The following is a 15604-nucleotide window of genomic DNA, read 5'->3' on the forward strand; positions in this document are numbered from 1 at the left end:
CTCACTTATAGACTGTTACCTGGGATTCAATTATTTTTTACATATAGTTACTGGGTGATTGTAGAAAAAAATATTGTTCTTTATGTAGCTACACAAAAATGTGTTTGTTTCCTTCCACGTATATGAAACACAACCTACGGCTTAGAAATAGTATGAGCATGTGCTACCTACTCATTTAACCTGGATATGGGTGACTACGATTGCAGAATAATTTAAATAAAGCATTATATTTTGCATAAAACACGTTGTAGAATATTTTGACAGATGATGGCGGACTGGTGGTGATAAAAATTTTATGAATTGACGGTCCAATATGCTGCACAACATATCTATCATGTTATATTATGTACGGATTTTCTATAAAACATTTTAATTTATGTATCTAATAGTGTTTACATCGCGTTAGATACTGGTTAAAATTCACGAGACTTCTACTTTTAACGGTGACTTTGGGATGGGGCCAACTAAAATTACAATGCATTTTCATTCCAAAGAAACCCGAAACGTCTTTTTGCCCACAAAGATTAATGACCGGACCCTTCGCCATTTCCATTTTCACCAAAAAATTTGTTTTGGTTCAGAAAAAGTATTTACTACAAAGGAAAACTCTATAAAAACTAATGGTGAGGTAATAATCAAAAGAGTGGAAGAGTTGGGGAAGTTGGAATTATGAGTATGGGATAGAATTGATCCAAACCAAGAGAACCCACAAAATATCCATTCAGCGCATGTCCATACCTACATTTTGCACCGGGGGCTATGAAACGGTTTGGCGGAGCAAACCAGGATTACCGCGTAGCCGGTACAATGGAATCCGCTCCCCCGATTCTCCGCATTGGCCCGACCTTCTATGTGCCGCGACGTTGCCAGGCTGTAACAGCTGCGCGTTTCCGAGATATTTATAATTGACCTTTATTTAACCTTGAAGAAAGAGAGAAAGAGAACGACAATGGTTCATTGAATTGGGACAATAACTGACAATGTTCCCATTTTTATCAAAATTGTGATATGCTGATAAGATTTTGATAAGTTAACGTCGGATTCAAAGGGGGAAAAACGTAAGCTGTGTCGCCGCGGTACCTGAGGGTTTATTGCTACGTTTCGCACTCGTAAACCATCTTCAGAATGACGAAGTTTTTAAAATAATGATAAGAAAACCCTTCCGTTTACATAAATGTTTATTCCATAGGCGTCTCATACAATTTATTGATCTAGAAACCATTAAAAAAAAATAATTCTATTTCATTCCTTTTTATTATCAACGCAATAAGATGGATCCAAGGACTTTAACCGTTGCAGAAAATATTCTATTTGCTTTGTATTTTACAATAATTATAAATATTAAAAATAAAATCAAACGGATCTAAATCCGAATATTTGTATTTGACTAGACTTGACTAGACAGTTTTTATAAAGCTGAGATGTAGGTGGATATCTGGCAAAGATAAAATTTATACATTTCAGAAAACCAGGGGAGTACCTACCTGACTACCTACATCAATTTCTGGCAGTCACAAAATCATATACATTTATAAATACGTAGGTATACATAACACAAATTATTTAGCAGCTAATTAATTAGTAAAAATAATATTAACGTAGCAGCAGTATCATGTATAAGAAATCCAATGAATTTGTAATACAAACAACAGAACGACGCCATTTTGCGGCACGCAGTTTGACAACACAGCCAACAGTAGCAGTGAGGAGTTGCCACATATGTGTTAATTATCTATGATTAGAAAATTGTTTACGTACCAGGTCATCAACAGGGAACCAGTGCTACGTTTTCTCTTCAAAATATTCTTGGCAGCTCAGAATATAGACCGCACGATACACCTCTGTATTCTACTTTTACTTATTTGGGAACCGTGGCCTGAGCAAGTGGCAATATTTACGGTTGCGCGCGTGCGCTTTCAACCTCAAACTTTGTGACTGCGTGTAATAGAGGTATTGTATCTGAAGATGAGATACATACGAAACCTTTAGTTTCTTAATATTTATTAAAGCATCAGTGGCGTACCATTAAGAAATTGAACTGGAACTAGTATGGTTGTTCTATTATTTCCTAAGTTTAAATAAATTACTACTCTAAAAATAGGAAAATAATAGGTATGTAATGGTTACGCTAAAATAAAAAAAAATAATAATTAATTTTCATGGTTACGTGGTTATGACGTCGCGGAAAAGTTCATCCCCATTCTGAACTTTTCTTTGTTTCATGAGAATTGTTAGTAATATTTTACCGAAATCGTAGGGTTGCGTAAGATGATACTCTTGCATCGTTACATGCACCATGCAACTCTAAATCTGAAACATAGACGAATTATTGTGTAAACTGGAAAAAATTTCTCTACAATTTAGTCGTGACCCGATTAGAATCGTATAAATTAATTGAACACAACTGTTTTACTGGTTGCAGCTATATTATGGCAATGTAACCTTAAACTTTTTTCTTTATTCCGGAAATGACAAGGACGTTAACCATTTTGTATTCGTAATCAGTCATTATTTTATAAATCATTTAGTAAGCCCTCTCGTCAGAACGTTCGATCTTTATTTTCTATTTTATCTTGGAAATAGTAGAGGTTAATGTACTGTAATTTACTCACGATGATAAATCTGCGTAGTTTAATCTAGACTTGACATAGCATACTATCTGGAAACAAGTTTTCCTCCGGATTTGATTTTATCGTGGAATTTTTTTACTCCCTACCATCTTTTGAGAGATATCATCACTAGTTAGATGAAATTGAAAACAGCAAAATCAAGTAAGCATTTTATTGGGTTAACATGACAAAATTTACATAATTTATAGTTACCAAACAGTTTAACTATGGTTGAAAAATGTTTTATTTTTCTTCAGGAATTTGTCTAAGCTCATATTTAAAATATCGACGTATATCCTTTGCAGTGTATTATGTAGTTGTACAAGGATTTTTTTATAGTGCGGCAAATTAACAAAGCGCTTGCCAACGGTTATATTCTTAAGTCACTGCAGATTTTATGCTAGATGGAAAAAAGGAGTGGGGGAATAGTAGTTGCCTAGCAATTTTCAGTAGCAGAAGAACAGGGAGTGAGGTTATTGTTTATATGTAACATGGAGTTGTTGTCTAGAATTATTGTGCTTAATATAGGTACTAAAAATACACATGTTCTAAACCATTCCTAATCCCATTTTTTAATTTACTGTAGTTTTACTTTACTTCAAAGCTAATTCAGATCGGGTTTAAAAATTTTATCAAAATTCCCATCTGATTTAGACAGTCATACTGCAATTTGTTAATATTCAGTTAAGTGAAGATAACAAAATTCAACAAATACAAATATTTTCAATATGTTATATATCCATGGATATATCTTGGAATTTTTCTTTATTAAATTTCTCTACAGCCTCAGTTTCGGAGACATCTCATTTAAATTTTGTAATGCCAGTTTTACCATATCAACTATTTAAAAATATACTTTTACTTTTGACGAAACTTGACCTATTTTATTATTTTTCCCTATCTACCTGTAGTTTCATCTGCATTATCGACAATAATGACCTGAAAGTCCAACAATTGTATGGCACCTGCAAGAATCGATTTCTTCTATGCTTTATCTTTTGGACTGATAGAATTTACGACGACACATTACTCCTGTTCCATCACAGCGTAAGCTTTGTTGACTACTTCTATTAATTACTTATAAATTAATTTGATAGGCATAGCTACAATGAGATATTTTCAATTCTTTTTGACGTAGCACCTCGTATCGATGTGTGAAATACATTATCGAAATTCTAGCCACCGAATGACCATACGTGTCCTATGAAGGTTCTACTTCTCCGCCTTATTTACGCACCAATGTGTCGAGCTTTAGTTATGAATCTCCACTATTGCATATGGCATTAAAAATTGCTGAAATTGTAAAAGTCAGGGTCCACGAGTGTCTCTGCAACGTAAAAACTGATCATCACAAAGACCATAATATGAGAGTAGAATTCATTATGAACCGATTATGAGTCGATTCACTGCACATTAAATTTTTTCATGTAACTTATCAGAACTACTTTTCGCCATGCTTTCTAACTGTAATAATATAATGTAAAGAAAAAACGTAACGTAGTATTCGATGGCATGAGCGTGGCATAGTCTCAGAACAATGTGTCGCTGCCCTAAGTATGGTCAGGCCCGGGTCTAGTGGGGGGGGGCTAGTTTTTTAAATCTTATAAGTCGCTGATTGCGTGACTTTTTTTTAGAATCAAAACGAAAAAGTTTTTTAAGAAAAACGGCCCCCATATAGCTTACAGCCCCAGGCCCCCAGACCCTCAGACTCCACCATAGGTTAATACAGCTTTGAGTATGGTTTATTTAAAATTTCCGGTTCCGATATTTTGAAAAACAAAAAAGATATCCAGGTTCTATAAAAAAATTATGTAGTGCATATAAATAGTATTGTGAGTATAAATGATACCGACTGTTTATTGAAAGCACCGAATTACAACAATTTCTCGGCGACAAACTTTGGAAAGTGAAACTATATCGGAATGCTCATGAGTTTGACTGTTGGAAATTCTTTTCAACTACACTAGGAACATGATGATGAGCAAAACACTTGTAACGTTGAAAGTTGAAAGTAATACCGCTCCAGAAAAATACCGTAACTTTGTAACCACATCGTTGAATTAGTCTGGATATTGCTAAATAGGTACCTCTAGAATGATACATAATTATATCAGAAAGCTTGAATCTTGCTTTTTTTATATAGGTACTTGCTTAAAATTTATTATAAAGAATTTTATATAAAATAACACAGCCTCATAAAAAAAAAATTCTGTGCATCGGACTAGATCACTATATTCTTATCTTTTCGAGGTTGAATTAGAGGTCCGTTTGACCTTGTCAAGTCAGATTAAAGGTCACTTAAAGGTCAAACCCAGAAAAATCCCCTATGGCGGAGGCAACCATGGTAATTATATGTTTTTGGGGTCACTGAGTCTGTTTGGCCTTGTTAGGTCAGGTTCAAGGTCATTTTAAGGCTATTCCAAGGTCAAACTGAGAGAAATCCACTATAGCGGGTGCAACCAAAGTAATTAAATGTTTTTTCGGGTGGCTGAGTCCAAATTAGGATTCTTTTTGTCTCTACCGGGAATGTTGAAAATCGTTTCAAAAACTTGTTTTTTTAAAAACTTTATTTCCGAAAGATTTACAACATGCGAGTTGGAGACATGAAAAATTTAACAGAACTGAGCTACCTATATCATGTTGATACATATATTTATAGCTTCGCATTAATTTGATTGTCTCTGCACATTTTCACTACATTATTCCGATCAAGATCAATGCCATTTTGAGGTTAAACTTAATAACTTCTAAGTAGGGTTTAGTGGTCGCTTTATTAGGACTGCATTTGATTTTGTTGCATCAGGGTCAATGATATTTGAAAGCTACTTAATTCTAATACCTATTAGTTGGCTTGTCTTACAAAGCAATTTTCGACTCGTTTATCTATAATGGACCGAAAGACACTCAACATTCACGAGTCATCACATTAGCATGATCCTGTTCAGTCACATTTGAAAATCCGACACTATAATTTTATACAGAATTATTGGTTACTAACACTTTCATCCTTCGCGGTAAAAAAGGTTCTGGATAGCTGCCGTGCTTGAAGTTGAGGGAGAATTTTGGTAGACAGTTGAGTGTGTTATATGGTACACATCAACAATATAGTAATATTTATTTCGTATTCTATGGTGAATGATGAATATCCACATTCCATTAATGATAAATATGTCTATAACTCGTACGTAATGAAATTTTTAAATGTAGACTGCCCGAATATCATCTAAGTAAAAGCCTCATTTCTATGATGGTTCTAATATAACCTTTACAATCCTGCTGTCATGAAGGATACTGGAAACAATGACAGCTGCTCCGAAAAGAGATGTGTAGAATGATTAATTAGTAGAATTATAGTGAACTTTCCTCGATTTGACCTTAAAATGACTTTGAATCTGGTCTGACAAGATCAAACGGACCTCGTATTTGGACTCACCGACCCCAAAAACGTAATAACTGTGGTTGCCTCCACCATAGGGGATTTTTACCGTTTGGACCTTGAAATGACCTTTAACCTGACCTGACAAGGTCAAACGGACCTCGGATTCGGACTCAGCGATCTCGAAAACATAAGGATATAGTGGTCTAGTCCGATGCGCAGAATTTTTTTTTGTGAGGCTTTGTAATTAAAGGCACTAAATTATTTTATTCACAAATAATAACAGAAACAGGGAATACAGGTAATAGTAACTAAAACGCATATGTTCATACTAGCGTTGAGTGAGAAATAATTTATTTATTTTGATCTTGAATTAATTTGCTTTCATGTAAAAAGAATGTAGGTACATATTTCTAAAGCTGTTCACATTTATTCCATGCGATAAGAATTTTTTACATGTTAATGGAGCCAAAATTGGAGTAAAAATGTTTCGTATTATTTTTTTCACCTTTATAAAATTCACAAATTTGTACTCGTGCCCTCACATAAATTATATCAAAAACGGTAGTAAGATAGGAGATTTGTACAACAGAAATAATTTTTAGTGACTGAATTAGCGATTCAGAAAGAGCAAAATGAAAAATAAAATTATACAAGGTCTTTAAAAGATATGAGCAGGAACGTATGAGCCAGCCTTTTAATAAGAATGCTATGATCCAAATTTCAAATAAGTATCTTATAAATTTTTACTTCAAAATTTGCCTATATTTCGAAGCCACCAACCAAAACGCTCGAAACCGATCTTTTTTTATATGAATGTATCTAAGGCAGACTACTACAACACTCCTAAGCAGTACTAGAAGCCGTAAAAGAGTTAAAAAAATCACGGATGTTTCTAAATTTCTACTCGAAGCTCCCCAAACGATCAGTCTTCTATCGCCTTTTAGCATGTCAAGAGACGATCAACACAACGTAAGAAGACACGCAAACGAGCGCTGCACCTTCCAGGCGTCATGTCACTAGACGGATGTTTTGAAATATCCGCATAAAGCTCCGCAAAAGGTACGATCAGCGTACAGTCGCCCCGAGGACCTCCACAGCGATGTCGATGAGTCCACGGAGGAGCGTTGAAACCATCAACGGGATCCAGAGACGAAATTAAGATATTACCGATATTTCCAAAGAAATCACCGACCTTTCCAAATTTCTACTGTCGTGCCACCAGGACAAAATCGAGCAGGTGTAGCCTGCCCCCGCGTGATCGGACGATGACAACGTTCTATGCCAAAGCCTTCCTGAGACCGCCGACGAGAGACGAGAAAAATATAAATTTTGCTCAACTTTTGAAATTTTCAAGAAGATGGATCGATGACAAAAGCCATTTCCTGCAAGACCTCCGGGTCTGTATTAACTCTGTCTAGTTTCAGATAACAAACTACCATCAAACAGCCAGACTAGGCGAAGATGCCAACGTCGCGAATCAGAATGAGATGTCACTGAACATTGCAGTAGCCGTTCTACCGGAATCCACAATGCCGGCGATCGAACGTGCACCCGCGACATTTGCACTTCTTCAGCCAAGGCCTAGTACCTGGTGAGAGTTTTGCAGTTCTTCAGACACAAGGGTTTCAGACCCGAACCAAGTGCTATACAGGGTGACACAGAAACCCAAACCAAACATTTCCAAGTATCCTAACTTGGAAAACAAAAGTCAATGAAGTGCTCCAACGGCCGTGTAGGTCGCAATACATCCCCAAACAAATAGATCGTGGAATCTCTTCGAAATCAGAACGAAAGCGTATTCCCTCGTTGATGGTCGCAGGGCTGTACGTCCAGAGGGAAAGGAACGAAATGTCAGGGAACTCTCCAGCCCCCTAGCGGCGCCCAATGTGAGACCGCCACCGTAGCAACTCATTTATCTCCTAGCACAACCAAGCAACTAACTGGGGGCCTTAATCCTGGAAGAAAACGAGACCAATAGAAATTCGCGACAAATGATATTTTGATGCCCTGCGTTTATCAGTCCTAAAACGAAGCAGTATATAGTATATAGGCTATAGTATGTTTTTATACGTCTTTTTTGATAATACAATACACTGAGCTTGTGATTATTTAATTAAATAACTAAACAATATTTGTATAATTAATAAAAATTATGTTTGACATTTACATATTTCAAAACCTAATTGTGCTATTGACCTAATTTTTTTCTAATTAAAGGATATGCATAAGCAATTCTAACCGTATAATTATCTCTGCCCAATATTTAGTTATTTATTTAAATAATCACAAACTCATTACTTTACTATCAGCGTAGTCATACTTATTTTCAACAACGCATCTGTAAGTGTAAGTTTTTTTAAAATAAAAAAGGTCTGTACCACAATACTCTCATATGGAGAAAGGTACTTATATCTTATAAAAACTATGAGGTCGTTTACGGGTATACGATGTACGTACATCAAAACATTTTTTCTTAAGAACGGAACAATTTGAGAGTCCGTATTTCACTCCACTATTTACAAAAACATGGTCGTCCGTCGCCATGACGGGCCTTTTATATTTACACAAGTAGATACCATCGTCGTGACGGCAATATGTTTTATATTATCTTGTACACCAAAATTGCGAGTGGTCAACACCGTGAAAATTCCGATATTTTTTTAAAAATTTTCTCCAATTTATTGAAAACATTTCTAGGATCAATTTATCAGAAATCTGTCAATTACTTATTGTTAGTAGGTACATACATACATACCTTTTTTACTATATGGAATTGGAACTGCAGTTTTTGCTAATAATTTCCTCATATTGTTTTTTCTAATTACACTCGGCGAAAAGTGTATTTCACAAATAACGTTTCTTTTTAGTTTATTTGTGTCACATATCGACACAATATTTATATTTCCACAATTTTGCTGCCACTGTTTAGTACGAATTTCATCTGACACAGGAAATGTAAAAAAACTGATATTGTTTCTATGTGTATCATCATTTTCACAACCCCTATATACACATTTATGACGCACAATATCCATTTTTTCACACAAACACGCACAACAATAAATAATACCAAATAATAACGCACACTCAAAGTTAATTCTCTAAACACTTAAGTGGAAATGAACCAAACATACACCACAACGGTTCAAGCAAGACTGAAGCTTAATGGTTTTACGTGGGCCGAGAATCTCGCCCCAAAAACGATCACAGCGGCTCACAGTTTTCGGCCCAAGCATTGCATACTTGTATACAGTTTCGTCTCTTTATGTTTCTCACCCCACGATACTTGTTAGAAAATTGTAGTATAATTAAATTATTGAGTCACTCATTCCTAATACCCAGTTGAGGTAATTTTTCCTCCGAGGAATGAACATTTCCTAGTTCCAGCGAATTCTCCTTCTCGTTTCAGAGTAACCGGTTTCTTCTTGTAGTAGTAAAGTAACGCGAAACGCCGTTCCAATAAAATGCCGTTACACTTAAAAATACCGACTCTTCACAATATTTTAGTGATTTGCCTAATGAAAAGCGGGATGGTCGAGAAAAGAGCTGTAGGAAGATCTATCCAGTTATTGAGCGAGACTTTATTTACATTCTATTAAAACTCTTGTCGTTAATAGGGATCTGAACGTATGGGCACTTAGATCATATGGCTCATTTAATAATAATAATAATACATTTATTTTCATCAGAGACAGTAACATACTGTATAGGAATAGTCACAAAATAAATTTAGGATACAAAAAAATCATCCAACGTATAAAAACATTTTTCGGTCAAATAAGACTTCAGTTCATATTTAAATTTTACAAAGTTAATGAAATTCTTAATCCTATCTGCTAAATAATTATATACCTTAAGTCCTAGAGAATTAGGTGAATTTATTGAAATCATATATTTGCAATATTGTACGTGATATCTACTATTTTGTCGCGTATTTTTACCATGCTTATCAAAATTTGTAGAGAACTTAGTCTTATTTTTAAAAACATACACACACAATTCATAAATCAACACAGAAACAACAGTCAAAATTTTTAAATCTTTAAAAACACATCTATATGACGAAGTACCCTTAATATCCAACAGGCCTCTCATATTGTAGCCTGGCCCCTACTTGCGCATGATATATTTGCAGAAGTTGAGAATTAGATATAACTAGTTTTAGACTTCTCATTAAGTAATAGACTGAATTTAGTTTTGGTATTAATTATACACAGTGTGGTTTCCAGGAATTCCAGGTGAGGCACTCGTCCATTATAACTCCTAAAAATTTTACCTTATCAGAACTCGAAAGTTGACAGTGCCTGTCAACAATTTGGATCTCTAAATATCTACATAATCTTTGTCGATTATGAAACCTATGCTTATTTAAAAGGTTAATTTTGTCTCGTAGTTCATTTATGATAATGTCCTTTTGTTTAATGATATATGAAAATATAACATTATCTACCTTGGTATCATTATTCTGTCCATCTATTACATCAAAATAAGTAGCATCGGTGTCAACAGCGCCTTCTTTATCCCTTTCACAGCAAATAATTACTGATTTGTCCTCCACAATTTTTATATTGTTATACAGTTTTGTACAACTTACACTTTGTACTTAGCACAATTTTGACATTTAATATCATTAATCACTTTTGATTTACAACGTTTATAAGAGAGAGAACTAACACTTTGCTTTGGTCTCCATTTAACATAACCCAAGTTCAAGTTAGGGTTACGAAATATTTCTATTAAAATATTTTCACATTATATTTTCTGATATCGTTAATGACAGATCAGATATTATTGTCAATAGTCACTGATAGTCACGCTTTCCTTAATTCCGTTGCAGGTGAGGAATATTATTCAAGTCTAAGATGTTCGTATCTTTCTTATTTTTTTCATGGAATCATGTTTTTCCATTTTTCATTTACTCTTGTTTTATTTTGCAATCGTTATAATAATTTAGATATTAATTACTTTCTCTAGGTTGATGACTTGAAAATATACTCAACCACTGAAACCATCGACGATTGTATATGTCTTCAAAATAATTTGATTCAAATTGACAACTGGTGCAAATTGAATAGACTTGCTATGAATGCTGAGAAGTGTAACATGCGCAGATCAAGAAGAGAGTCCGCAATAGAAGTGACAAAGCAGCAGGTCTTAGTAGAAGGACAGGATCTTCTATGCAAAAATTTTACTTAGGTCTTGTAAATATAAGGTTATTTAGGGTTTTATATTATATATTTTAATATATGAGGCGAATTACCTGTGCTAGGGTCAAGCACATGACCATGGACAATAAAATTTATTTATTTACAATCTAAAATTACAAATTTCTACAAAATACCGATAATGGATAGCCCTAGTAGTAAATTTGAAAATAATATAATTTGTATTAATATTTGTATATTAGTTTTTATTGTAAGTAAATCAGAATAAAACTTTTTCTTCACCTTTATTGTCATTAGTATCAGAGCTAAAAACGTTATTGTCACCATCCGAATCATCACCTTGAAGATTTATAAAAAATCTGTTTAAACTATTTTCGCTTGTTGGTAGCGAGTATTCCATTATTGTAGTAGGTATAGTATAAATCTGTCGAGAAATTCTTTGAACAGTTTTTCTATATTTGTCAAAGTGAAAGTGACATGTGATGCCCAAAACACGTTGGCTGGGGTTTAGGTCAGGGTGGTATAGTGGGTTTCAGAATAGTATGACCTTCTTTCTGTAAAATATGATCGACTTCATATATTTCAAATCTCGGCTTATGTATTTTTATAATATACAACTCTAATTTTAATCTATTATCTACAAATTGAGTTCCTTGGTCTCGTAACTCCATTTCATCCTTTCGCGAAGGTAAGGCATTTTTCAGATGGCACACTATGATATGGTGTATTTAAGAACATGACCGCAAATTGGGTTTCGTTTGTAACCATTTTTTGTAATTTTGATGGTTCATGTCATTAAACTAGTCCCCTGACTTAGTTTCTAGCATAAAACTTCGCGTTTGATATAAAACCATTTTCCGATCCAGCATGAGCTATAACCAACGTTATCCTTTTTATACAGGTCTTCCGAGCCTTTTGCTGCTTTCATCAAAACATTTTTATGCTTGTGCGAAGAATGAATGTACGTCTTATCCATACAAACAACTGGTCGATCTTCTTCACGGTGTGATTTCATTCTTCTTAAACAAAATAACTCGAGTCTTGGATGAGGTTCTATTAAGTCGTTGGTTAGTTTTTGTGGACTCTTATGGTGTGCGAAAGCTTAAGCAAGCTTTTCCTGTCCGTCAATATATCCCATATCTTCATGGAACTTTCAATGTGTAAGTGTAATTTTTTCTTAATTTCAAGCTTTTGTGCACTTAACACTTTACAGTTCCCAAATCATTTTAATCTCATAGTTTACACAACTTTTGCTTAACGTCATGTGTACAAGCCAAAAGAGATCTATTACAAATACCCAGCAAATACCCAGAAATATTTTGCTACTGAAAATAGTTGGCATTATTTACGTAAACTAGTAGATATGTAGCGCAGCTTATGAAATCAATGAATGTAGTTGTCCAAAGAGAAATCTAAGATAAAACTGAGAATCAGTTCTGCAAATGAACCATCACCTTCATTTTTCTAAATAACGGCAAACGTTAGATATAATTAATGCTATTGAAGATCAGGAAATTGGTACAAATTGTCTGCTTAGGAGATTATGATGTTACATACTAAATGGACTAACCTTGTTATAAATGTATTTAAATGTTATTTAAAAAATCCTACGTATGTTATTGTAGATACATATTCAAAAAGTGTCAACTGCATTCATAAAAATGTACCAAATAAGTTGCAAAGGTTTTCTCAAAACATTTTATCATCAACTAGGTACAATATAAAGATTTTATGTAAGAATGAGAAAGCAATTACAATACAATATAACAGAAAATTGAGGAGAAGAATTGAAGAAATAAGAAATCCTCGTTGATATTTTTTAGAAAACCAAATATGTAGTTCAGATTTCGATTTTGTCCATCTGATACACTAATTATATAATTCTGAGGTACAGTACCTATAATTGCACAGGCTGTTAGTGGGTTTTTATTCACTTGGTAGCTATTTTAAATAATAATTCAATAAAACACCAACAGATACCTTAACACACTGACGGTCTATTTGGGACACCAAATATTAACAACACATGCTATGTTGTTATCATTTAAGCATATCGTCAGATTCTAAAGACATATCAGAATAATAAGAGTTTATGAAAATTTAATTCAGGTTATCACATTAGTGCCTCTTTCTTGTTATTCATACAGATGAAGAGAATGATATATTTAAATCACTACGAACCTTGTTTTTGCAACGAATTAATTTTCATAAAATTTAAAACAGATACTGCAAAAGCTCTGTTCTTCTTCCAATAACATTTGTAGCTTTTATATTAATATTATTACACTTTGAATCTAGATTTGTAAATATTTGAGATATTGCTTTTATTTAAAACTAATACTTGCTTTATTATATTTTTTTGTTGAAAGTATAATAATGTTCTTAATAAAAAAATAAAATAATAATAAATATGCACCTATCAAACTGATCAGACTTATAATTAGAAAGTTGATGAATGATAAACATTAAGAACATAAATATAGTAGATAACTAAAAACCAATTATGAAGTCATGTCATCTCTCTCTAATTTCTGTAGTTCGCTACTTTATAATAAAATTGTCAATAATTGAAACCATTTTGAGTTCTCTGTCTAATGAATGGTAGATACTTTGAAAAACTTTTGTATTCGATTCATTTTATCAAATCTAACGGTAAGTATTCCAAGAGAAAGACTAGACGCGGAAGAAAAGTTTCCGCTAGAGAACAGAGGATGTAGTGCAATATTGGTGGAGTATAGAAATTCCATGTCGAGGAGCAGCTTCGGGTGAGGTAGTCGGTTGAACAATAAAAGGAATGACATGGTGGAATATTACCGCAAGCATTTCTGTCATGCTCCGTCACAAGCGATAAAGAAAGAGAGGACCTTTAACCTAAACCATTTCGAAACTTACAGGAAATTTAGGTCTGCTGATATCGATGGATTTCTCAGGGCGATTAATAAGAAGCTAGATTTAAAGATGCCTAACGTTCTTCTTTGTAATGAATTTAATAAAGTAAATTTTACAAATACATAATAATAATAATAATACTTAGATTATAATAAATTAACATAGATACTTATTTACGTAATTCTAAAACACCACCAATTTTAACATTAATGTTACATTTTATTTACGTTCTCAGAAAAAAATATCGTTATATTAATTTTATTAATCATTTAGCTAAGAGTATATGCAATACGATGTGCTAGCTATCAACTTAGGCGTTTCTTTTCTTGTCATATGCGTGCATCTGTTATTCCAGTGTAGTGTGTATTACGACTATACAAGAGTTCGAAAATAGTAGACAGTAAGTTTTATAAATAAATCAAACCACAATTTCCACAAATTCTTATGAAAATTGTTATGTGCCATTTATTTCGGATGGTATATCTACAGGGTATCCCAACGAAAATTTGACCCCCCTATGATTGGAAAACCGAATAATATAGCTTTTTTGACAGTCAAGCCAACTCGATATGTTCATCCCCCTAATGCCTAGCAACCCCAACTTAAAAATTTCAAATGCAACTACTCCACAAGTGGCACATCATTTTAAAGCCCTTTTCATTGCGAATACAGTGACGTACCGTTTTTAGAAATCGGTTGAGATTTGACAGAATTATTGGTTACAAACGAAAAGATGACAAACCAACTTACGCGTAGTAATTTCTACACAAATGCCCACCACTAATAAGTTTTTCATCTACTACACATGACCGCATTACCTAATTGTTATTGATGTGTCTATCAGTTTACAAAAAAGTCAGAAATGAAATAAAAAAGCTGAAGCAAATAATAAATCAGATTTATTTGATGAATTGCTCAAAATGACCCCCGTTAACTTCCAAACAATAATACAGTCTGTTTTCAAATTCTGTTCGAACATTATTAAAGACATCCGCAGTTATTAATCGGCATTCTTCTACAATTCTCTGACGTAGCACTTGCAATGTTTCCGGCTGAGTGGCGTACACTCGTGATTTTAAATGACCCCACAGAAAAAAGTCCAAAGGGGACAGATCCGGAGATCTTGGTGGCCATTCGACGGGACCTCTTCTGCCAATCCAATGCCCCGGGAAATGGTCATCCAAAAATTGTCGCACAGCAGCAGCATAGTGCGGGGGCGCACCATCTTGTTGGAAGGTTATTTCATTTTCTAGTAAATTGTCGTCACTTTCTAAAATCTCTGTTATCCTAGGATCAATTGTACTTTCCAATAATTCTAGATAGGTGTTTCCATCGAGATTACCTTGGATGAAAAATGGTCCAACAAGATGGTCGCCCAAAATGCCTGCCCAAACATTCAATTTTTGAGGTGTCTGAGTATGAAATTCCCTGATTAAATGCGGATTAGTATCACTCCAATAACGACAATTGTGTCTATTCACTTCGCCATTCAACATAAATGTGCATTCGTCGGAGAAACATGTATTGTAGAGAAGATTTGGATTCAGTAGAAGTTGTTCACT

General features: G+C 34.0%; 1 protein-coding gene across 1 annotated transcript in view; it reads right to left on the bottom strand.

The window, feature by feature from the left end:
* Positions 1-1787, bottom strand: part of LOC108909504 (activating transcription factor 7-interacting protein 1) — a 42450-nt gene extending 40663 nt beyond the window's left edge. Inside the window, exon 1 of the mRNA XM_018713870.2 lies at positions 1759-1787. The gene's annotated coding sequence lies outside the window, so the exon portion shown is untranslated. The remainder of the gene's footprint in view (positions 1-1758) is intronic.
* Positions 1788-15604: the final 13817 nt, after the last annotated feature.

The sequence above is a fragment of the Anoplophora glabripennis genome, unplaced genomic scaffold (genome assembly GCF_000390285.2).
Source record: "Anoplophora glabripennis isolate ALB-LARVAE unplaced genomic scaffold, Agla_2.0 scaffold476, whole genome shotgun sequence".
Taxonomy (NCBI): domain Eukaryota; kingdom Metazoa; phylum Arthropoda; class Insecta; order Coleoptera; family Cerambycidae; genus Anoplophora; species Anoplophora glabripennis.